The sequence below is a fragment of the Marmota flaviventris genome, chromosome 5 (assembly GCF_047511675.1).
Source record: "Marmota flaviventris isolate mMarFla1 chromosome 5, mMarFla1.hap1, whole genome shotgun sequence".
NCBI classification, from domain to species: domain Eukaryota; kingdom Metazoa; phylum Chordata; class Mammalia; order Rodentia; family Sciuridae; genus Marmota; species Marmota flaviventris.
The window spans coordinates 36153927-36161648 of record NC_092502.1 but is presented as its reverse complement, the minus strand read 5'-3'; the positions used below and the strand labels follow the sequence as shown (position 1 = coordinate 36161648).

Genomic DNA, 7722 nt, shown 5'->3' with positions numbered 1-7722 from the left:
ATAGTTCCAGGTTTTTTGTAATAAGGAACGTAATAAGGAACCCACCCACTTCCTTCCTGGGGCATCAATTTTCTAGCACTTTGGGCCTGCCCTTGGGCAGAGAGATTCATGAGTGTTGTGTGACCTTAGGGTAATGTAGGGTAAGCCTCCGGAAGGGCATGCACCACAAAAGAGGTATGCCAGGGGATCCTTGACAGCTTTTGACCTTATTCCTTTTATGATTTCCTGCTCACCCTTTTGTCAAGTGTTTTAGACAGAGCCATTCCTCAGGAGAGATTATGAGGATTCAGACATGCCCATGAATTGCTGGTGGGATTTAAGCTGGCACTGCCTTTTCTGCAGAGCAGTTTGGCAATGGCCTCCTCTGGCTGTAAGGAACAGGATGCCCACCATTCATGACTCAAACAATTGTAGGGAGTGGAAATAGAATCTCAGTAACAGAGCTGAGGACCCAGGCTCTCTTCCCTTTTAATTCCCTCTTTTAATCTAGTTTATTGTCCCCAAGACAGCAATCCAGAGACCCCAGCCAAAGTCTAGTGTTTCCAGAGCATGATGTAGGAAGAAATGGCCTCACAGGAATATCTCTTTTGTGTTAGGCAGGAAAGTCTCTCCTCAGATCTGCCCACCCCCCTTCCATAAATATCTCTTCCATCCCCAGACCCAGGTTTGTTCTGACCTACCTGGTGGTATAAGATTAGGTCACACTTCTCTATCCCGCACTTCAACCTTGAGGGGATCTGGAGCTTGGGAGGTGATGATAGATTAGGCCAAGCGGATCATAGACTGCCAGTGGCAACCAATGCCCCACACCACCAGCCCAGCTCAGAGACAGTCTTGGGTTCAAGATAATCTACTTTCTGTTGCTATAACAAATTAACGGATGCAGGTACTTTATACAAAAAAAGATATTTATTTAACTCATAGTTTTGGAGTTGCAAGAGCATGGCACTGGCATCTATTTGGTTCTGGTAAGGGACTTCTTGTTATACCACAATTGGCAGAATGGCATCATGGTGGGAGTGCATACAAAAGGGAGCTATCACCACAGAGCAAGACAGGTAGCCTGCAAGAAAAAAGTAGCAGTCAAACTTTCTCTACAATACAACCCATTCTTATGAGAACTAAACCACTCTATGGGGCCAGCCTTAATCCCTTCTGACTGCAGAGTTCCCATGACCTAATTATCTCATATTAGGGACCAAGCTTTCAGTACATAAAACTCTGGAGGATCCTTACAAACTATATCCAAACAATAGCCATAACTCGGGATTTAATTTTCAGCACACACTTAGCTAGAGTTCAGCTTCTAAATTCCATCTTGACCCCACCTTCTTCTGGAGGAAGACCAGAGAGAGTGTGCCTAGGACAATGGCCCCAGCACATTAGGGTCTGCTACAGGCTTGATCCAGTGCTGGGGTTCATACATTTCTACTCCTATATTCTTCAGTGCTTGCAGTAGCTGCAGGGTGAGTCCCAGTCATCCATCCATCTCAGCTTCCCTCTGTGCCTGGAGTATCCCTGAACCTTGGCAGCCTCCAAATTGAGATAATGGCAGCCACCACATTATCTCTGAGCAGCTTTCCCATTCACAGTCTTCCTTTGGTAACCATGGGGGAGAGTGGTTCCAGGACACCCTAGGGATATGAGATTCTTCAGATGCTCAGATCCCTCTTATAACATGATACATCCCTCTTTTAAAATGATTTTATTTGCATAAAAGCCATGCATATAATCTGCCATATACCTTATCTCTAGTTTCAGCCTGATAACTAATACAATGTAAATGTTGTATAAATAGTTGTTACACTGTATAGTTTTTTTTATTTGCATTATTTTTATTGACATGTTATTATTCTTTATTGATTTACCCACATATTTTCAATGTACAGTTGGTTAAATCTGCTGATTCAGCACCTACAAATATGGAGGGATGACTGTGTATTGTTACATTAATTTCAAATACTCAGATAAAACATGACCATATTTTTCTTATACGAATGAAATTACTTCAATAATACTAAGAAACCCTCGACTGCTTCCTCCTTCCTAAGCTCCTTCTAAGGAAGGTCTCTCCTTAAAGAATTTTCCTGTGCATTTACACCCACCTGTAGCATATATGAAGCATTTCCATGTGTGTGTCATAAACAGCATAATCTGTCCATATTGTTTTGCAGCTTGATTCTTCTCACCAGACACCTGTCTTGTTGAGTGAAGCATATGTTGGCATGTGGCCCTCTGCCATTCTTTTACTGGCTGTTGTGTTTCCCAGTATGAACAGACAAGCTGATGTAGTCTTTCTCCTATTGGTGGATATTTGGATTCTGGGTACAATTCTGCAGTTTCTTTCTGCTACAGAGTGAAGGTTTGTGTTCCCTCCATATGTTGAAATGGAATTCCCAATGAGATGGTGTTAGGAGATAGGGCATTGGGAGGTGATTAAAGCATGAAGGTGGAGCCCTCACGAATAGGATTAGTGCCCTCATAAAAGGAACACCAGAGAGTTCCAATGCCCCTTCTGCCATATAAGGATATAGTAAGAAGTCTGCTGTGTGTGAGCCAGGAAGAGAGCCCTCACTAAACAACAGGTCTGTTGGTACCTTGAACTTGGACTTTGCTGCTACCAGAACTGTCAGAAAAAAATTTTTGTAGTTTAAAGAAATTTATTTATTTACCCAGTTTATGCTGTTTTGTTTTAGCAGACTGAATGAACTTAGACATGTTCCTTAAGTTAGAATAATGGAGGCATTAGACCCCATTGACCCTTCACTCTCCATAAAGCATGGCTATCTCTTCCAATGCCTAGCCTCAACTTTTATCTCTGTGCGGGGTGACCTTCACCTGGCCACCTCTACTGGATGGCCCTATAAAGAGGTCTTTTTGTTTCACAGGAACAGGGATTGTGGCCAGTATCCATTTGCTGAATCAAGGATCTTGTTGATCATGTTTATTTCTTTATAGAAGAAACATCTAAGGGCAGCCTTAGGTGAGCATGTATATGCACTGACCCTGTTTCTGTGTTACTACTGTCTACAAGCAGCCAACACAGGGCTGGCTATGATCCAACACAACCTCAACTGAGAGAAGGAAAATGCCAGTGTATTAGTACATGCTCAATAAATGCTGGCTTCCTTTCTTTCCAGATTTGTCTTTAACTGGAAAGAATTAATGAATGAGTAAACACTGAGTCACTCCCCGCCATGGCATAGAGCTGATGAGTGGATCCTTACTGACTGCTGAGCCACAGGAAGCAAGCATTTACCTACAGGGATCAATGATGTTATTATTGACAGAGAAGCATCCAAATGGGATATAATAGGAAGTTCCCATTCCTGCCTGAAAAGTTTTATGCCAAAAATGTTGAGCCTACTTCCAGTTTTGAGGAGGAAGAGGAGATGGAGAATCTGGTTAAAGGGCACCTCAAGGTAGCCCAGATGAATTGGGAAGCAGGAACATTTATTTATAAAACTACTGACTTGGCTCATGAAGCAAATCCAAGGCAAGAAGGGAAGAGGCAGGGTGTGTGCATGTGTATGTGTGTGTGTGTGTGTGGGGGGGGGGGTGTGTCACTCAGATTAAAAGAGAATTAAAAAGCATAATGCCTAAATATCATATGTGGTCTTTATTTGGATCCTATCTGAGCAGAATACACCAAAAGATTTTATTTTTGAGATAATGGTAACATGACTATAGATGGGGCTTAGATGACACCAAAGACTTCTTGGTCATTTAGTGTCATAATGGTATTATGATGATGTGGAAGAATGTCCTTAGGGTGTATGTAGGGGTAAGATAGGATTCCCCCCCCCTTTTTTTTTTTTGGAGAGTACTATGATGGCAGACTGAAAAATTGTTTTTTTTTTTTTGTGTAGGATATCTGCTTATCAGTGACCTGTTTATAGTATAAGAATATTTGAGGTTCAGGAGCCCGCGCCTCTGTGTCTGCGGCCATTTGCCCTCCGCTCTGTCTTGCGCTACCTACTGCCCTCTTGCCATCCACCATGGCCCTGCTGCACTCCGGCCGTATCCTCTCCTGGGCCGCTGGCACCTTCCACCCGGGCCTTGCCGCCGCAGCCTTTGCCAGAGCCAGCTCTTGGTGGGCCCATGTAGAAATGGGACCCCCAGATCCCATCCTGGGAGTCACTGAAGCCTACAAGAGAGACACTAACAGCAAAAAAATGAACCTGGGAGTTGGTGCCTACCGAGATGATAATGGAAAGCCTTATGTGCTCCCTAGCGTCCACAAGGCAGAGGCCCAGATTGCTGCAAAAAATTTGGACAAGGAATACCTGCCCATTGGTGGCCTGGCTGAATTTTGTAAGGCATCTGCAGAACTAGCCCTGGGTGAGAACAGTGAGGTGTTGAAAAGTGGCCAGTTTGTCACCGTGCAGACCATTTCTGGAACTGGCGCCTTAAGGGTCGGAGTCAATTTTATGGAAAGATTTTTTAAGTTCAGCCGAGATATCTTTCTACCCAAACCGTCCTGGGGAAATCACACACCCATTTTCAGGGATGCTGACATGAAGCTACAGGGTTATTGGTACTATGACCCAGAGACTTGTGGTTTTGACTTCACAGGCGCCATAGAAGACATTTCGAAAATGCCAGAGCAGAGTGTTCTTCTTCTGCATGCCTGTGCCCACAATCCCACAGGAGTGGACCCTCGTCCTGAGCAGTGGAAGGAAATAGCATCTGTGGTAAAGAAAAAGAATCTCTTTGCATTCTTTGACGTGGCCTACCAAGGCTTTGCCAGTGGTGATGGTAACAAGGATGCCTGGGCTGTGCGCCAATTCATCGAACAGGGCATTAATGTTTGTCTCTGCCAATCATATGCCAAGAACATGGGCTTATATGGCGAGCGCGTGGGAGCCTTCACCGTAATCTGCAAAGACCCTGATGAAGCCAAAAGGGTGGAGTCACAGCTGAAGATTGTGATTCGCCCCTTGTATTCCAACCCTCCTCTCAACGGGGCTTGGATGGCCTCTACCATCCTGACTTCCCCAGATTTGCGAAAGCAGTGGCTGCAGGAAGTGAAGGGCATGGCCGACCGCATCATTAGCACGCGGACCCTGATGGTCTCTAACCTCAAGAAGGAGGGCTCCTCCCACAACTGGCAGCACATCACGGACCAGATCGGCATGTTTTGTTTCACAGGCCTAAAGCCTGAACAGGTAGAGCGACTGACCAAGGAGTTCTCCATCTACATGACAAAGGATGGCCGCATCTCTGTGGCAGGGGTCACCTCCAACAACGTGGCCTACCTTGCCCATGCCATCCACCAGGTCACCAAGTAATTTCCTGGTGCGAGAACAGAGACAACCTTTCTGTCGTCAGCCACATCCACATGCAGGATGAGGGAGGGTGGATGGTGGAGAGGGTCATTTCTTTCAACCACAGTGCATAACACTTAGTGATTGGATGTGTTTCTCAGAAAACAACATGTAGTAAGATAGGGCAGAGGCATCCATGGCTGGTGTCTGGAACTCTGTGGCTTTAAACCAAACTCCCCCATCATCCTTTTATCTCCAACTTTTTTGAAAGAGTTTACATGTATAAGAAAGTCACAGCACCAAAAACTGGTCATGATGTTGCAATATTTCAGAAGATTTAATGAAGCACTGTGTGGTGGAAGGGATTCCTCTGCAGATCCAGCTTGAGACATAGCTCATGCTATAGGCTGAGTTGTGTCATTAACAGTCCACTTCACATTTGTCCCCCCATGGTGGAGCATCCTATCAACAGACCATATTGCACAAATTGTGCTTTACAAAAACCAATGAGTCTGTTGCCACTGCAGCAAGGAAAATAATAGATGTTGTTTCCTGTCTTATTTAAGAAAATAAGGAAAATGTCTGTCTCTTCTTACCATTGCTGTTCTTTTCTTTAACACAAAGATCTATAACTAGCCTAGATTTCCATCCCATTCTATTGCTTGATTAACCATGAACCCATCGTATCAGGGTCTATTTAAGAACGGAGAACATAATTTTCTGTTCATGCCATACCCTCTTTCTTGGCGAAGAATAGTGGAGGGTAGGTGACTGCACTTTATGCCGGCATCCTCATCAGTGACTGTGTAATTGTCTCCTCCTGGGGTGCTGCCTCTGCCGGCTGGACCTCTTCCTTCATTCTTTATGGTTGTGCAGCCACTAACCTCACATCATGAGTCTGGCAACCCAGGTTAGGATCAGAAAGGAGATAGTCTGGGGTTTGTTTGTGTGCTGCCAGCCAGGCTTAGGCTTCACTCTTGGAACGATAACCATCATCTGCTCTAATCATGTAGACTTACTACAGCTTGGTTTCTCTGTTACAATAAAATTACTTTAGATCAAAAAAAAAAAAAAAGAATATTTGACAAGCAATTGTTTTTAATTTATAAAAACAAAAGAGTAAAAATATTTGCAAAAATTTCCAAAAGTTAAGGATAAAAATCAAGGCCAGTAATGCCGTAGTGAAACAAATATATTCACTTATTGATAGGCAAAATATATAAGCACATGGGGAAATGATTTGGCAATAAGCATCCCAAACCATAAAAATATTCATATTTTCTAGCTTAAGAATCTGACTGCTGGGAATTTACTCGGATGCAATAATTTGAAAGAAGGGGAAAACCTCTCACTGCAAGGGCGCGGCTCTGTGAGTTACGTGTTTTGGCTTGATGGTATTAGAAAGCAAAGTTCCGAGGACTATGTTGCAACTTGGAAGCTTGAACTAGAAGCTGGGATGTGCGCTGTGATTACAGCCACAAGAAGGCATGTGTGCTTGGGGCCCCTGCCAGCAGAGTCTGGAAATGTGAATGTAGGTCTTCCAGGAAGCAGGTTTGGGGCGGGGACGGGGAGTTGGTGTAGGGGGTGTTTTCATGCTTTTTGCAAAATTTCAAGCTGGTACCATACTGCTATGGCCACGTGTGCAAACTGGGTGGAAGTAAAGTGAAAACTTAGAAACCCAACCAGCCTCACACTGGAGCAAAATTGCTCTTTTAGAAGCCTGGGGAGGTCTTGGTCACCCCATTTTTCTTTGCCAGTCTTGGGGCCCTGTGCTTACAAATCGAATCCAGAACATTGAGTATGAAAGGCTGCATCATATGGTATGATGTGTATTTTTTTTTTTTTGGTGTAATACACATAACACACAGGCTTCTCCCAATAGGGTGGGATTGTCAGACCTTTTCCTGAAACCTCGGGTGGGGAAGAATGTGGTCATGATGGAAGGTATGCAAGGAAGGGCTGTGAAAGAGAGATGGAACAGAACTGAAAAGATTTAGGAGATTTATCGGTACTGTGTTCCTTATATACATATATATACATAACATATATATACATAACATATATACTTATGTTGCTGCCTCAAATGTGGAATGAGGCACAGTATAAACTCTTCACTATTTCTTTTCCATAATCTATGGTGAATATATTATTATTCCCATTTTACAAATGAGGAAGCTGCAATTCCAAGGGATTGATAATTTCATGAAGGTTTTCTTGGCTTTTAGGTGTAAAATTGATACTAACCTGAATCAGGTGTCAGGGCCAGAATCTTGGGAGCAGGTAATGAAGAAAAACAGGGACACAAAGAACCAGTCCTGGGCTGGGGTTGTGGCTCAGTGGTAGAGCATTTGCCTAGCACGTCTGAGGCCCTGAGTTCGATCCTCAGCCCACATATAAATAAATTTTTAAAAACGAAGGTATTGTGTCCAACTATAACTAAAAACTAAATATTAAA

The 7722-nt window shown here is 43.7% G+C and overlaps 1 pseudogene; it reads left to right on the top strand.

The window, feature by feature from the left end:
* The first annotated feature begins 3933 nt into the window (after nt 1-3933).
* Nucleotides 3934-5317, top strand: LOC114106430 (aspartate aminotransferase, mitochondrial pseudogene; annotated as a pseudogene).
* The last annotated feature ends 2405 nt before the right edge of the window (nt 5318-7722 follow it).